The sequence below is a fragment of the Micromys minutus genome, assembly GCF_963924665.1.
Source record: "Micromys minutus genome assembly, chromosome: 12".
Lineage (NCBI taxonomy): Eukaryota > Metazoa > Chordata > Mammalia > Rodentia > Muridae > Micromys > Micromys minutus.
This window is the reverse complement of record NC_137981.1, coordinates 1,065,835-1,081,496: the sequence shown is the minus strand read 5'-3', so window position 1 is coordinate 1,081,496 and position 15,662 is coordinate 1,065,835. Positions and strand designations below refer to the sequence as shown.

The window sequence follows — 15,662 nt, the reverse complement described above, 5'->3', positions numbered from 1 at the left end:
TATACATGTAAGTAACATTTTACGGACTGAACAGGCCAGGTTGTATTTGTATATCTAGGAATACAGATGTAGGTATACATACACATAAACAATTTTTTTTAAAAGCATGAATAAGAAAGAAAGTGGGAGGGGTGTGGAAGGGACTAAAAGGAAGAAAGGAAAGGATAAATTGATATAATTGCATTTTAATTTCAAAAATTACATATATATAAATATAAATATAAGTATATGTATATAAATATACATACATATGAGGCACGAATGCACCGATTTCCAGCGTCCGCAGTGAAGATGTCCCACCCATTCCCAGCAGTCAAGCCCTCCAATTCCAAGAACCTGCAAGACTTCTTTGACATGGACATTGGCGGGAAGCAAGTTGGACAAATTGTTTTAGAATTGTTTGCAGATTTTGTTCCCAAAACTGCAGAAATTTTTCATGCATTCTGTACAGGAGAAAGGGGCACTGGATCCACAACTGGGAAACCTCTCCATTTGAAAGGATGTCCTTTTCACTGAATTATTAAGAAATTAATGATTCAGGATGAGACTTCTCAAATCAGACTGGGACAGGTGGAGAAAGTATTTATGGTGGAAAATTTGAAGATGAAAATTTTTATTATAAGCATGATCAGGAGGGTTTGCTGGGCATGGCAGATGCAGGCCCCAGTACAAATGGTTCTCAGTTCTCTATCACAATGGTTCCAACTCCTCATTTGGATGGGGCACATGTGGTATTCAGTCAAGTAATAAAAGGAATAGGTGTGGCAAGGATGCTTGAGAATGTAGAAGTGAATGTGTAAAACCTGCCAAACTGTGTCATTGCAGCAAGTGAAGAGCTGAATGGGGAGATTATTGGGGAATATTCCCCAAAGATGGCTCTGTGACAGTCATCAGATTTCCCTGAGGATGCAGATATAAATTTACAAGATGCAGATAGATTTTTATTAATATCTGAAGACTTAAAAACATTGGAAATACTTTTTTCAAGTCTCAGAGCTTGGAGATGGCTATTAAAAAATATGCAAAGGTTTTAAGGTATGTGGATAATTCAAAGGCTGCTACTGAGAAAGCAGATACATCCAGACTGCAACCTTAAGTTGTGTGCTAAATATTGGTGCTTGTAAATTGAAGATGTCAAATTGGCAGGAGGCAACTGACAGTTGCTTGGAGGCTCTTGAAATGGACCCTTCAAATACGAAAGCACTGTACCGAAAAGCGCAAAGATGGCAAGGATTAAAAGAATGGGATCAAGCACTGGCTGATATTAAGAAGGCGCAGGAGATCACCCCAAGAGATAAAGCTATCCTGGCAGAATTGTTTAAAGTCAATCAAATGATAAAGGCACAGAAAGATAAAGAGAAGGCAGTGTATGCAAAAATGTTTGCTTCATAAGGATAAAACTTTCCTTAACTACTATCCATTGATTATATATTGGACAATGTATATTACCATCTACATGATCCCTGATGTGTTTTCCTTTGTTTACATAGCAGTGCTGACAAAGATTTCTTCTTAATAAAGAATAAAGTGTTATAAAATACAGTGGGAAAAAAAGAGTTAATAAACTAAAAAAGAATTGAAACGAAACTGGTGGTTACATAATAATTAATTTTCAATGATGCCCATGGTATTAACGGAAAAGAAATTAGCATAAAGGATGATTCTATTTCAGTAACAACAAGCATTTGTGTTTGTATCCCTAATGCTATGGATACACAAAACAAGAGCAGGAAGCAGAATGGGCCAAGTCAGGCTGTGAATACACTGATGTGAGAAAATGTTACATATTGCAGGCATACAGGAACAATTATATCATTTACATTTAAATGCAAATTCATGTTATTTTTGTAATTTGAAAAAACAAATGCAATTTTTGCATTTTGTTCTTGATACAGTCCTGCCATGAAGCCTCGTTGGGCTTGAAACCACTTCAGACTCTGGAGTACTGGAACTGGAAGCATGGAGCACCAGGCTGTGCACAGGGAAAAATAAGAGGGCTCTAAACAAAAGAAAGAAAGTGGATAAGTACAGAAGAAGATAAAATAAGAGCAGTGATATCTGGAAAAGTCATAAAGAATCATACTATTAACAATCTACCTAAATAATAGCTACATAATATATCAGTGTATAACCAATAATGTTTCCTCCAAAAGCTGAAGCCGATCTAATAAAAACTCCAAGAACAGACATGAGAAGCCCTCTCTCGAGTAAGAGTCAAGATTCATTAGTAATGGGTTCCAAAACATTAAAGGCTATTACTATTGCCCTCTACTGTTCTTCCAGGGATGTAAAGTAATTTCTTACCACTAAAGAAAACAACTCCTTCAGACACAAGACACCAAAGCTTCGGCACTAAAACTAACCTGAATTCCTTTTCTCTGAGGACCACTTTTCATAGTACTAGAAGATGCCATGCAAGGTACCAAAGGAGGAAAACAACCAATAGCTACCTAGCTATGATGCCTACAAACCACAGTGGACAGTGTGGCACATTAGCCTCCAAAATGCAATAATGGCACACATACCTTAGCTGTAATCAACTTTCTAATTGAAGTTAAGACATGTGAAACAAGAGGGATATCATATATGATACTAGAAACCTAGCCAACTACCTCAGGATGATGAATCCATGGACATTTGAGGAGAACTTATAACTACAATTTTACTAGCTCAGCACTCTCTGACTATATTCTAAATATTAGTCCTTGTATCTATGGATAAGTATAGTCCTCAGGCCTCATCATGGAAACTTTTTGCAACAGATTGAGACCATTACAGAAAACCTCAACCAATTAAAATGTAGAATTATAGAGGATAGTTCCAAAAGATATATCTGCAATACAACCCTTACACCTTAGGGTCAAGGATCATTGTAAAGAAACAGGCAAAAAGATCATAAGAGTCAGAGGAACAGAGAATTTCTAAGCCTATGTCTCCTAGAAATGTCAGAAACTAAACCCATAAATTCTTACCAACATGACTTCTGTCTTAGGGTTTTACTGCTGTGAACAGACACCATGACCACAGCAACTCTTATAAGGGCAATATTTAACTGGTGCTGGCTTACACATTCATAGGTTCACTCCATTATCATCAAAGCAGGAATCATGGCAGTATCTAAGCAGACATGGTGCAGGCAGAGCTGAGAGTTTTGCATCTTCATCTGAAGACTACTAGTGGAAGATTCACTTCCAAGCACCTAGCGTGAGGGTCTAAGCCCACACCCACAGTGACAAACCTACTACAACAGGGCCATATCTTCTAAAAGTGCCACTCCCTGGGCCAAGTATATACAAACCATTACAACTGCCAAACATGACCAAAACTTTTTGAAATTAATATATCACATTCAAAACATCACCAAAACATAATAGTATCTAATCATATGAAATAACAGGGCTCACTGGCAATGTTGATATAAGTTTGCAGCACACTTAACTTCCCCTTGGTCTGTAAATCCAAACAAGTAGGTAAATTCAACATTCTGCTAAAATAAAAAGTGTCCCCACTATTGCAAAATTATAAGTCTAACCTGAGCTCTGAATCATCTACCATACCCAGTAACTGATGGAACAGGGAGTCACTGCATTGTATTGACACCCTTAATTCAGCCAACTTCAGATATACCACAGTTAGCGAGAGGAAATTATTAGTCATATTATCTATTTAAGATCCTTAGAGAATCCACACAAGGGCTACCAACTTTGCACAGGAATGTTGACTAGGCATATAAAACACCGTTATACAGAGGGCTCCAACTCACGTGAGTTAAGAAAGCTGCTCTATATAAGATTTTAGACCAGTGCCTTAATCTATTTGATGAAAACCTGATGATGTAGAAAGTATGATTTTTATCAGGGTAGGTCTGACAGACATGGGACATCAAAGGACTGGTGCTTTCTATGAATGAAATAAGCAGCCTAAGAAAGTAGGATTTATTGATCAGCCATGCCTTCTCCAAAGTGTTTGTAAGGATTCCCAGGTATTTGGCGGGTGGGGAAGAAGAGCTTGGAGTAGAAAGAAGCTGCTGATGGAAATGTTTACTCAACTTGCAGGGTAAATAAAGTCTAAAATGTTACCCATTAGACATGTTTTAATCCCTTTTAGATTCACAACTTTGAATTTATGGACCACTTTTTTCTCACTGAGGCATCTAAGGTACTTCATTGTAGTGGCAGTTGAGGAAGGAACCTAGCTGAGCCCTTTGTTTTTTTCACATATCTTCAAAGACTTGTTCAAACCACTGAAATACAGCTTTGAAACTGTTGTTCTCCCTGACATGAGAGGTGAGCTGGTGTAGACAGAGGTACTCATCTCATCTACTTAAACAAATGTTCCAGAAAGGAAATGTTAAACAAAAGAGTGCTGCTCTCTGCTGGCAGGTGGCTCCAGCTGTGCAACAGAACGGGCTCCACATGAAAAGCTCTGGCCCCTTCCCACCAAGATATGAACCCAGCAACAGCCTTTTGAAAAAGAAATATCCCCCATAGTCCCTCACAGCATCTACTTGACTCTGATTTAACAGTGTTTACCAAGGCCAGGTGGGCCTGGGGCCCTGGGACCAAGAAGGCTCAGCATGGGGATGCTTAAACACAGTTAAAGCTGGCCTTACCTTCACCTTTGAGGACCAAGAACAGTGCAAGGAATTCACAAAGCTGCACTCAGAAAACATAAATGTTACATGAAAGAAAAAGTTCAAAGGGGAGAAATTCTCCAATTGTAGGAGAAGAAAGAAAAGAAAAAGGAGATAGGAGGACTGTTAATTCAAAACACTGAGCAGGTCCAGAGCTGAGCATGCATCTCAGTAGCACCCACTACTGGAAATGCTGTTTCCCTTGAAAAGCATACTCTTGTTCCTGATGAGAATTGGCTTCCTCTCAATCTTACAGAATTTCTGGTAAGAGAAAAAAGAAGAAGAAGAACACATAGCAGAGACAAATGAACCAAGATAATACTAACAATTGAAATATAAACTGCTTTTGCATTTGAAGGGCAGTGGGATATTTTGTTATTTTGTTTTATAAAACTATGCTAAAATAGTATTTTTATAAGTTTTTCATATCTCAAAGAACATTAGAAAAGCTTTGAGTTTGTGTGAAAATGGTGAGACAGGACCAAGATAAGCCAGGAGAGGGGATGGGTTCAAATATGGAGCCGTAATGAGCTACTGAGAATCCAGAAGATGAAAGAAATTCTTTGGCACTCTGGTGGGGGAAAAAACAACTAATTTTCTTAGTACATAATATGTTGCATCTTTTTATATCACTCACAAAGGCAACATTCTTTGATTCCTAGAGGAAAAGCTTCATCTAAAGCTTAGTGGGCTGACTCTGAAAAGCAATGATTATAGAGAGTGTAATTAAAATAATTACAAGAGAAATGGGTACAAGTTCTTACCATGATACAACTTTAAAATGGCATTTTTTAGGGAAAATTGAGCAAATAGAGGGCATATTTAGGCCATTTAAACAAACAACTTTTATTGTGTACAAGTTCATTTTAATGTAGAAAGATGTTAACAAGCTCAGGAGTGCCACCAATGTGCTCTTTCATGAAGAAGAAGTTCTGAAATCCAGCTTAGTGCATGGTTTATCATTCCCAAGAGAAAAGGACACACAGAAATTTACTGCAGGAGCTTAGAGGGAACTCTTGCAGACCTGACTGTAAAAGACTAAATTATGGATGCTTTTCCCTCAAGGTAACAACTTGTCAGTGAGACTCAGATTGTAGCAAATATATGTAAGCCTTTACCTATTTATTAGGAAAATGTAGGCATTCGTGGTGGACTTCTAATTTCTTTCACACATATTCACAAAGAGTCTGGGAAAGAAAAATATTCACTTCTAATTGTTGGCTAATTAGTTGGCTAACTTTGTTGTTTCTAACTTACTAAATGTCTCTGCTACAAAGGAACTGTTATGATCTTCAACTTGTCTCATCCTAGAAAGCACTTTTTAGCAAATATTCCTTCCTGACACAGTGCTAGAAGATGTCTGCCATGACCTATGTTAGCTTTAGGAACCTTCTGCTGTTAGCTGTGACTGGTCCAGACCCTGTATCTTGTACTACTTGTTCCTTCTCAACCCTCCTCCTACTGAAAGAGGCCATTCTCGGTTATATCACAGCTTAGATACGAGAAAGATCACTTTTGGTACCAACAAGATTTTTTTTTAATACCTGTGTTCCCAACCAAAAACTCTGCAAAAATTAATCCAGATCATATGGAAGCTGATGGAGTGCTTTGATTCCTTTATCACCCTCAAGAGCCGCTTCAAGAACAGTAGATTGCCTACTTTTGACTAACTAGGAGAAGAAAAAAAGGAAAGAAGGGAGAGAGATGAGGGAGGAGAGCAAGGCAGTTCAGATAAGCTAACACACCCAGAGAAGACAGTAAATAAATAAATAAATAAATAAATAAATAAATAAATAAATAAATAAATAAATATCAAAGAATATTCTAGAAAGTGAGACAGTCTGCAGTTAATTACTACTAAAACCTTATGCTTTTTCTGGCAATATGGCATACACGCGTGCTTCCTCCAGTGTTACAAAGCAGTAAGAAAGGTTGCAGAAGCTGTGTGTAGTAAACTGGTAATTCTTAGACAAGCAACCCTCCTGTCCCATGCATGGCTGCACTCATTGTTCACGATACTGTGGGCTTTTGAGGGTGAAATTGTAATAACAGAAAAATAGCATTAACCCCTCTGGGCTACTAGAGGATACTAGGAGCCATTTAAATGAGAATAAATGTACACAAATAAGCCAACATGATGAGAAAGGTGATCGACGTTAGAAAGTGAAATGAAGTCGGATTTTCACACTTCCTCCATACCATAGGAGCCTCTGTTTATAGGAAGGAACTCTTTATGCATCTTTGATGAAGCTTCTGATTGCTGCAGAGCAGCCTGCATTACAGATGCATTGTATATTGTGCTGTGTTAGCCGCTCACACAGCATGAGTCACAGGATTAGGAAGAAGTGGTTTCTCCTGATCTCTGACTATTACAACTATTTCAGTCGCATGGGAAGGATAGGGAAGCAATACACAGTGATTATCTTATTATGTGATCTTCAGGCAAGCGTAGATATTTTCTTCTAATGCATGAGGTGTGCAGAACTGTCAGGGACTGAAGGACAATATTCCCTCATCTCTCTGACTAACACAGGCATCTTGATAGATACCAAGAAGAAAGCTAGTTCCTGACTCAGAATATTACAGATTAGCCAAGCAGGAACAGGATGATCTGATAGGTTATAATATCAACATTTTACACTGCGCTTTTAGCAGAGACACAACATTCTAGGCGCCTGTGGTCATCTTTTCTCTTCTGGCTCCTTTAACTAAGAAAGACTTCAATTGATTCATCCCTTCTTTGCCATTTTCTTGAATTATGCCTTACCTTTTTAAAATATTTATTTATTTATTTATTTGTTCGTTTGTTTGTTTGTTTGTTTATTATGAATACAGCGTTCTGCCTGCAAATGTATGCCTTCAGGCCAGATAGGACACCAGATCTCATTGCAGATGATTATGAGCCACCATGTGGTTGCTGGGAATTGAACTCAGGTCCTCTGGAAGAGCAGCCAGGGCTCTTAATCTCTGAGCCATCTCTCCAGCCACACCTTATCTTTTCATCATATTTACAACACATTGTTATTGTATAACTTTATCCATTTTTCATGAACACAGGAGAAAGCATGGATACTGGGACAGGAGGCCGGTAGCTGGAAGGAACAGTGGTTCTACAGGTAGTTCCAGGAGGCTCCTACCTTAGATAGGCAAACCCCTCTGCTTGGACATACATTCTAGAAAGTTCCCCTCCTCTTACTGCAGACACCTTCAGGCTTTTCCTCCTACCTGAAGGAATTTTACTTGGCACTGCCATCTGGGACCACCCAACAGTTAGAAGGAAGGTTTGTAAATACCAACTGTCAACATCTGCTCACAATTTAGGAGCTGTGTTGTTCAACAGACATATCTAATGGCTAAGGTACAGGAATGGAAATTTCACTCAAGAGAACATAATAGATAAGTATAAAAACATACAACATCAAGAGGTTTCAACTACATACTAATGAGACATACTCGAAACACTATTTCCGCCTACTCCTTTTTTGAAATGCAGAACTAGGAAGCTGGAGAAATAGGTCCTCTAGCAAAGAGTTTGTTATACCAGCATAAGGCCAACCTTTAGATGATAAGCCAAGACCCACATGAAAATTCAAGCATGATATCAAATACCTGTAGTTCCAGCTCTGGGGAAATGGGAACAGGAAGAAGACCCCTGGGCCTTATACACCAACCTGTCTACTTTTCAGTGAGCTCCAGATTCAATGAGAGGACTTTTCTCAAAAAACGTAAGGTGAAGAGCAATTGAGAAAGCATCCCTGGTAACTATGCACATGTGCACTGACAAGCGTGCTCACTCAAAACACATTTAGACACATTTAAGCCCACAAGAAGCACAACAGTTAATTCGAATGAACTTGAGCTGAGATGAAGCAGGTGCATTGAAGACTGTCCTCTCTTGGAAAGGAGTGAAGAAGGAAGAGAGTGAAGTTAATTTGAATACTTCCTTTTAAATCACACTGAGATCATTCAAAGTAAGGTTAAAAAGTGTAAAAGCACTATTTTAGTACACTTGTCATTGTAAATATTAATAAAGTGCCCCTTAGAGAATATCTGTGGTGTTGAAAGCAATAGAAAGTTAGGAAGATATCAAATATTGATCAAATGAAATGGGCACTAAAGAATCTATGGTCAGAATACAAGATAACATGTGAGATATACAGACATTCCCTTCTTGAAGATCTACTTAAAAAGTACCTAGTGCAGAACTGTGTAAGTCGCTTTTCTCCTACTCCGATAAATGCCAATCATTTGGGTTTACAGTTCCAGACAGCTAGGCTCCATACTGAAGGGGACAACATGGCAGTGGGCCACAGACATGGCTGCTAGAACCAGCAGCTGAGAGCTGAGTGCTCACTTCTCAAAGTACAAGCAAGAAGAAAAGAGAAAATTCAGATGCTAGTGAGGCCTTGAAACACCAAAGCCCACCCTCATAGGCATACTTCCACTATAGAGGGCCACAATTTCTAAACCTCCCCAGACAATGCCAGCAACTGGGGAGCAAATATTCAAATGCTGAGAGCCTATGGGGGCCACTCTAAATTCAAACAACCATAATGCCCGATATTATTTTAAGAGTCAGAAGAATTTTCAAAACAAGTCTTGTTTTGCATTGAGCTTTCATTTCAGTTGGTTGAGACAGATAAAAGACCTGTAAGAAAATTAACAATGATTTCCACCAAGGACATTTGCTTATTACTTTAGCCTCTTAAACTACCTCTATAAACAAGAAATGTGAAATGATTTTGCTTATAACACAAAGCCTTTCCATAGTTACCATGTCAGAGTTTTAATAATGTAAAAAATGTTAAGTGTGTCTATTTGAGAAAGGCAAAGAAAATTCTAGGTCTGGAGAAAGAAGACAAGGGTTCCTTTGCCCATTTTGCATTGGCTATAATTTTACCTGGTTTAATAAAAGCCTAATTTACAGAGCTGAAATTCCTAGAATCTATATGTAAAGTAAGTTTGTTTATAGTCTTGCTTTTTCCCTCTATAATTTTTACTGTTTTGGTGAGTGTTTTTTGTTTGTTTGTTTCTTTGGTTGGTTGGTTGGTTGGTTGGTTGGTTTTTGGTTTTCTCTTTCTTTCTTTCTTTCTTTCTTTCTTTCTTTCTTTCTTCTTTCTTTCTTTCTTTCTTTATTTTTCTTGCCTTTTCAGTTGCTTTAGTTTTATCTCCACCACCGGTAGGTCAGGCCATGGCAGCAAGGGTCAGGTTTGTATTATTTGCTATGGTATTCCCATCACTTAACAGAGTGTGTGCATAGTGCTACTTTTGGTTCTCTTTCTTACAACCCATCTCTGTTACGAGTTCTACTTCTAAAATACTTCTAGGAGCTGTGAGATATGGCTAATTTTGCCCTATAGATTACAAACTAGCATATTAATCTGATGCAGATACATGCAGATTCTGATGCCATGAAAGTCTGCTTTCATCTTTATTGCTATGACACAGCAGTCAACAGGGGCTTCACACTCTCATCAAAAACACAAGGGAATCACAGGGACCTGTCATTTCACATGATGTACAGATAAGACAGGCTGACTTCAAGACAGGCTACAAAATGGCAGTTTGGGAGATGAGGCCTAAAAACCCAGGCTTCAGGCAGCTACTGTCAGAAACTGCCCCAACACCTGACCTGAAGCAAGGGCAATGGGTCAGCAAAAGTTTCCAGCCCTTACACCCCACTAATAGTCCTGGAATGTCCTTAAGAGATAGAGCAAAAGAAAGACATCTAACTGGGAATTCCTTAACAGCAGATTCTAGCTCCTAAGATTTTGGAATATTCCTAAAAGATAGAGCTACCCAGGAATTCCCCTGATTCACTTTAAATCAAGCCTTCTAGCTCAATTGTGTGTCCCTCTATCTTGGAAATGGGAGACCCCAGCATGATGGACTTCTGCACATGGGGAGACCCATGGCTCCAGCTGCATATGTAGCAGAGGATGGCCTTGTTGGGCATTAGTGGGAAGAGAAGCCTTTGGTCCTGCCAAGGCTCAATGGCCCAGTATATGGAAATGCCAGGGCAGGAAGTCAAAAGGGAGTGGGTGGGTATGGGGGTAGGCATAGCACCCTCCTAGAAGCATGGAAAGAGAGGATAGGATAGGGGGTTTCTGGAGGAAAAGCTGGGAAAAGGGACAGCATTTGAAATGTAAATTAAAAAATCCAATAAAAAAGTAAATAAAATGAAATAAAAAAATTAAAACACTTTGCATTTACATACTATTTGAGTACAGGTATTGTTTTTCAGTGAATCATGGATACTTACAATACTCATTGGAAAATAACATCAGACTAACTTGTTGGTTTGCAATCCATAGGGCAAAATCCCCATCTCTCATAGCTCCCAGTGGCATCTTGGAAATATCAATCATCATTCCTACTGTTTAGCTCATTTCCTCTTGTGCTTTTCTCTGCATGACCTCAGCTTGTTGACTTCTTCTGGCACAAGAGTTTAAACTTCATGCCAGTAGGGCTTCGCTTCATTTTACCTGTATCTCAAGTCTGAACCAATTGCCAGAACGATAGTGGTTCTTTGTTACCACTCTAGTTAAAGGTATGAGTCTGAGAATGCAGAGCCCCAAAAGAGGCAGACAGACATCTCACAGAATAACCAGTTTTATTCAGGGCACCCAGCAATTCATATTCTGAGGGCATTATGATGGTGAAACAAGGTTCTGTGAACAGAGTTCACTTAAGTTCCTGCTAGATACAGTCACAAGGGCAAGGTCACATGAGTTTAGGTTATATATACTTTTGAGAGCAACCCAAGCTTGGAAATATCATCTACATAATAATAGTGAAGTGGTGGGTAATTTGCTGTAAACTCAATCCAGTTTACACCTAGGAGGAGCACAAAAGCACATTCTAAGAACAAATCTGTTTGGGAGGAACCTAGTTTACAAGACTGTCTTGTTACTTGGAGTTTCCTCACAAACTTTCAGATGTCTCCTCATAAAGGTTTAATTCTGTTCTAACACTACCTAAAAAAAATTTCTTGAATGGCTTAGTATGAACTTTTAGCCAAGACAGGGTCAATCTGACATTTTGTTAGACTTGGATACTATTTAATATATAATAAATTAGTAATCAAAGGACAATCATTGTGCCGAGCTCCTCGACCAGCGAGGAAAGACGACCACCACCGGAGGATTCTTTTCAGATCACACTTTATTGTGGGAGCCTCTTGATTAAAGGGGAGAGCAGGAAGCGAGGGGCCCCGAACTACCCTGGCTGTCCGCTTATATAGGGAGAAGCGCATACGGGGCTTGCCATGATTGGTTGTCACCAGTCTGCTGACACCAGAGGCCTCGGGATTGGCCAGAGATAGGTTATGTACTGCGCATGCGCAGGTTGTAGTGCCTTAGCTGACAAAAGCATTACTATATATGGAGTTGTTTACCTCAAACTGTGAGGGAGCCAGTGCCATTTTGTAATGGCGTCCACATTTGGCTCCCTACAAATCATAACTAATGTGTTGGCTAATGACACAATGAATACATTAGTACACAAAAGACAAAGCAACTATGCTGAGTTGAGTTTATCCACAGTTTCATTTTCTATTCTGGCTAGAACTTGAAAGACCAGGATAAATCCTGACCCCCTAACAGGTAAAGTAGAAGACCCCTAGCAGGTAGAATTGAGCCAAAAATGTAGGATAGCTGGTTCTGTGACTGTGTTTCAGGAACTGACTGATGATAAAACCATAAAAGTTAAAATAACACCATATAAACAATCTTAAGAAGCCCTTACAATTCTTAACTGGTATTTTTGGCATTTTCTAATGATGTTCTCCCTCCCCCTTGGGTTGTGTTTTTTCCTTTAAAAACCCCTTCTCCTATTCACTCTGGATCAGACTCTTCTACCCTGCATGGTATATGAGTCTTGACCCCAGTACACTGGTTCATCAATAAACCTTGTGTAATTGCAGCAAGGATGTTCACATGAGTTCTTGGGGGTCATGTCATCCTGAGACTTGAGTGAGGGTCTCCCCTCTGCTGGGGTCTTTCACTTTGGGGCTCATCCGGGATTTGTTACCAACCTCATCTCCGAAGACCCACTTGGAGGTGAGATAATGTCTGTGTTTTTGTAATTGTTTGTGTGTTTGTAATTGTCTGTGTCTTTGTAGTTCTATGCCAGCTAAATTCTGATTCTGTACTTTTGGTTCTGCAGTTGCTCGTAAGTTCTGGCTCTGGTTTTGCAGTCGCTTGAGTCTCGGGTAGAGATGGAGACTCACATCTCGGGTAGAGGTGGAGAGTGTGAGTATTGGTAGACATGCCAGGGGCTCACCAACTGCATTGTCCTGGGTATGTCCTGGGAGGTCTGAAGGAACCACAGGGACACTTGGGAGATTCCTGTCTGGACTGGAGAAGTTACATGCCTTCCTGGCCATCTGGATTTCTGGAGTAGTTTTGTCTGTCTAGGTGGAGACAGGAATCTGTTAGCCTTTGTCTGTGTGTCCTAGGTTTCTTTTTTGGGTTACTTATGATTTTGACAGTGAGACAGAGTGTGACGTCTCCTCTGAGTTTGACTTTAGATCACTGGACTGAAGTTAGGGATAGAGCACATAATTTTCAGTTAAGATTAAAAAAGGACTATGGCAGACATTTTGCTCCTCAGAGTGACTGATGTTTGGCTTCCAGAGAACACCTTTGACTTACATTACTGTCTGGCAAGATTGGGTTTAGAATCCCCCTCCTTGGGACAAGTCCTGAGTGTGCAAATGGAAGCCAGGATCCTGAGCTCTGGCTCTCTTGAGTCAGAGCACAAACTGAAACCTGAAGCTCCGAAGTCTGAGAGTTCACCTGAGAACCAGTCTTTGGCTCCTCCTTATCCCAACATTGAGGAACCTCTCAAATGACCAAGCCCTCCACCACTCCCTTACCCTTTGCTCCGAGCACTGAGAATCCCGCTGCCACCTGGGGCAGACCAGCCACTGGGACCAGAAGTTGAACAGCACAGAGTCCAGGGGCACAAGACTCGACTGTGGCACTACTGCTAAGTGCCATCGGAGCCCCGGTAGACCCACCCAACCTTCAACCCCTTCAGCATCTTCAGCCCCTTCAGCTCCTTCAGCCCCTTCAGTATCTGCCATTGTTCTCTGCAGACCTTTGTAATTGGAAAACTAATCACCCTTCCTTTACAGAAAACCCTGGCAGCCTGATGACATTGGTGGAGTCTTTGATATTTTCCCGCCAACCTACCTGGGATGATTGTCAGGAGCCTTTGCATGTATTCACTACTGGAAGAAAAAAGAGGATTCTATAGGAGGCCCGAAAAAACATCCCTGGAGCAAATAAAGCACAAACCAACCTCTCTTACCTTAACCAAATTAGTGGGTTGCCTACTGGCCCCTCTGAGACCTGCTATGAGATCCTGTGTGGGGGACCACCACTGCTCACTGAGTCAGGTGGAATGTATAATCCTAATGCTGTTCTTTCTAAACCTTTGTTTACCTGCCTAAAGGCCCTTGAGGTGGTAAGACAGAAAGCCTGGGAACAACTGAAAGAGGCCTATGAGACTGGGAGTCCAGACGTACCCCACCAGTTCCAGGTCGGAGACGCCATCCTGATCAGACGCCATCAAGTGGGCAACCTAGAACTTCACTGAAAAGGGCCGTATCTGGTGCTTTTGAACTCTTACATTGGTTAAGGTTGAAGGCATTTTAGCTTGGATCCATGCATTCCATGTCAAAAGAGCACCCTGGAGCCATCCCAAGATGAATGGAAATTGGAAAAGACTGCTTATCCTCTTAAGTTGAGTCTGCACCGCAGGTGTCTCATTGGTAGTGGGTAAAATCCCCCATGCCCCTCAAAAACTGACTTGGCAAGTTTCCTCACAGACTGGGGAGGTGATATAGTCCACCTCCAAAGTGGCTCCACCATACACACAGTAGCCTACGCTCACTCCTGACTTCTGTCAGTTGGTAGCTGGGCTGGACTCCTGGGACATTCCTGACTCAGATTCTCAGAATATGCTCCTAGAAGTTCTTAAAAGATTTTCACCTGGAGGCAAGTTTGGGTGTGGGAGTCCAGAAGCAAGGTACCACTAGTGGAGACTAGGTTTTTATGTTTGCCCCTGAGATGGCTGAGACTGGACCACTGCTCGGTGTTATAGAGGCTTAGAAAGTTTACTGAATTCTGTTGGCTTTGCCTCTTCTCAGAACCCCCTGATTATGAAGGCATTGCAGTGTCTGGGACCTTTAATAATACCACAAACCATGACGCCTGTGTCTGGAACAGTAAGAACAAGTTGACCCTTACAGAGGTCTCAGGAAAAGAGACCTGCATAGGGAACCCACCAGCTGCTTATAGACATCTTTGTAATGAGACCCTTAAGATCCCACAGACATCTACTATAAGTGGTAGACATGTGGTTCAGGATTAACCCTTTGAATATCCACCTCTGTCTTTAATGAGACCCAAGACTATTGTATACTTGTACAGTTAGTCCCTCGGGTGTATTATCACCCTGCCAGTACCCTTGAAGATGAATTTCATGGGCACTTGAGACAGTTCCACAGGGAACCCATTTAATTGACCTTAGCAGTCATATTAGGGCTTGGAGTGGCTGCAGGTGTGGGAACATGGACAGCTGCACTAATACAGACCCCTCAATATTTCCACTCATTGAGATTCGCAATAGAAAAAGATTTGTGAGCCGTAGACCAATCCACATCTAAGCTTGAAGAATCATTGACCTCCCTCTCAAAGGTGGTCTTGAAAAATAGAAGGGGACTAGACTTACTGTTCCTTAAAGATGGAAGGCTATGTGCTGCCTTAAGAAAAAAATGTTGCTTTTATGTAGATCATTCAGGGGTAATTAAAAACTCTGAGTAAACTAAGAGAAAGGCTATATTTTAAAAAAGGAGAGAGACAGAGAAGAACAACAAGGATGGTGTGAGGGATGGTTTAACAGATCCCCATGGCTGACCACTTTAATCTTCTCATTAGTGGGGCCTCTTTTAAGTTTGATTTTGCTTCTTACATTTGGACCATGCATTAATACATTAGTAGCTTTTGTTAGAGAAAGAGTG

The 15,662-nt window shown here is 40.5% G+C and overlaps 1 pseudogene across 1 annotated transcript; it reads left to right on the top strand.

The window, feature by feature from the left end:
* Window positions 1–291: 291 nt before the first annotated feature.
* LOC308428011 (peptidyl-prolyl cis-trans isomerase D-like) lies at window positions 292–1,392 on the top strand (annotated as a pseudogene). The gene has a single exon. The product of its transcript is annotated as a peptidyl-prolyl cis-trans isomerase D-like (transcript).
* Window positions 1,393–15,662: the final 14,270 nt, after the last annotated feature.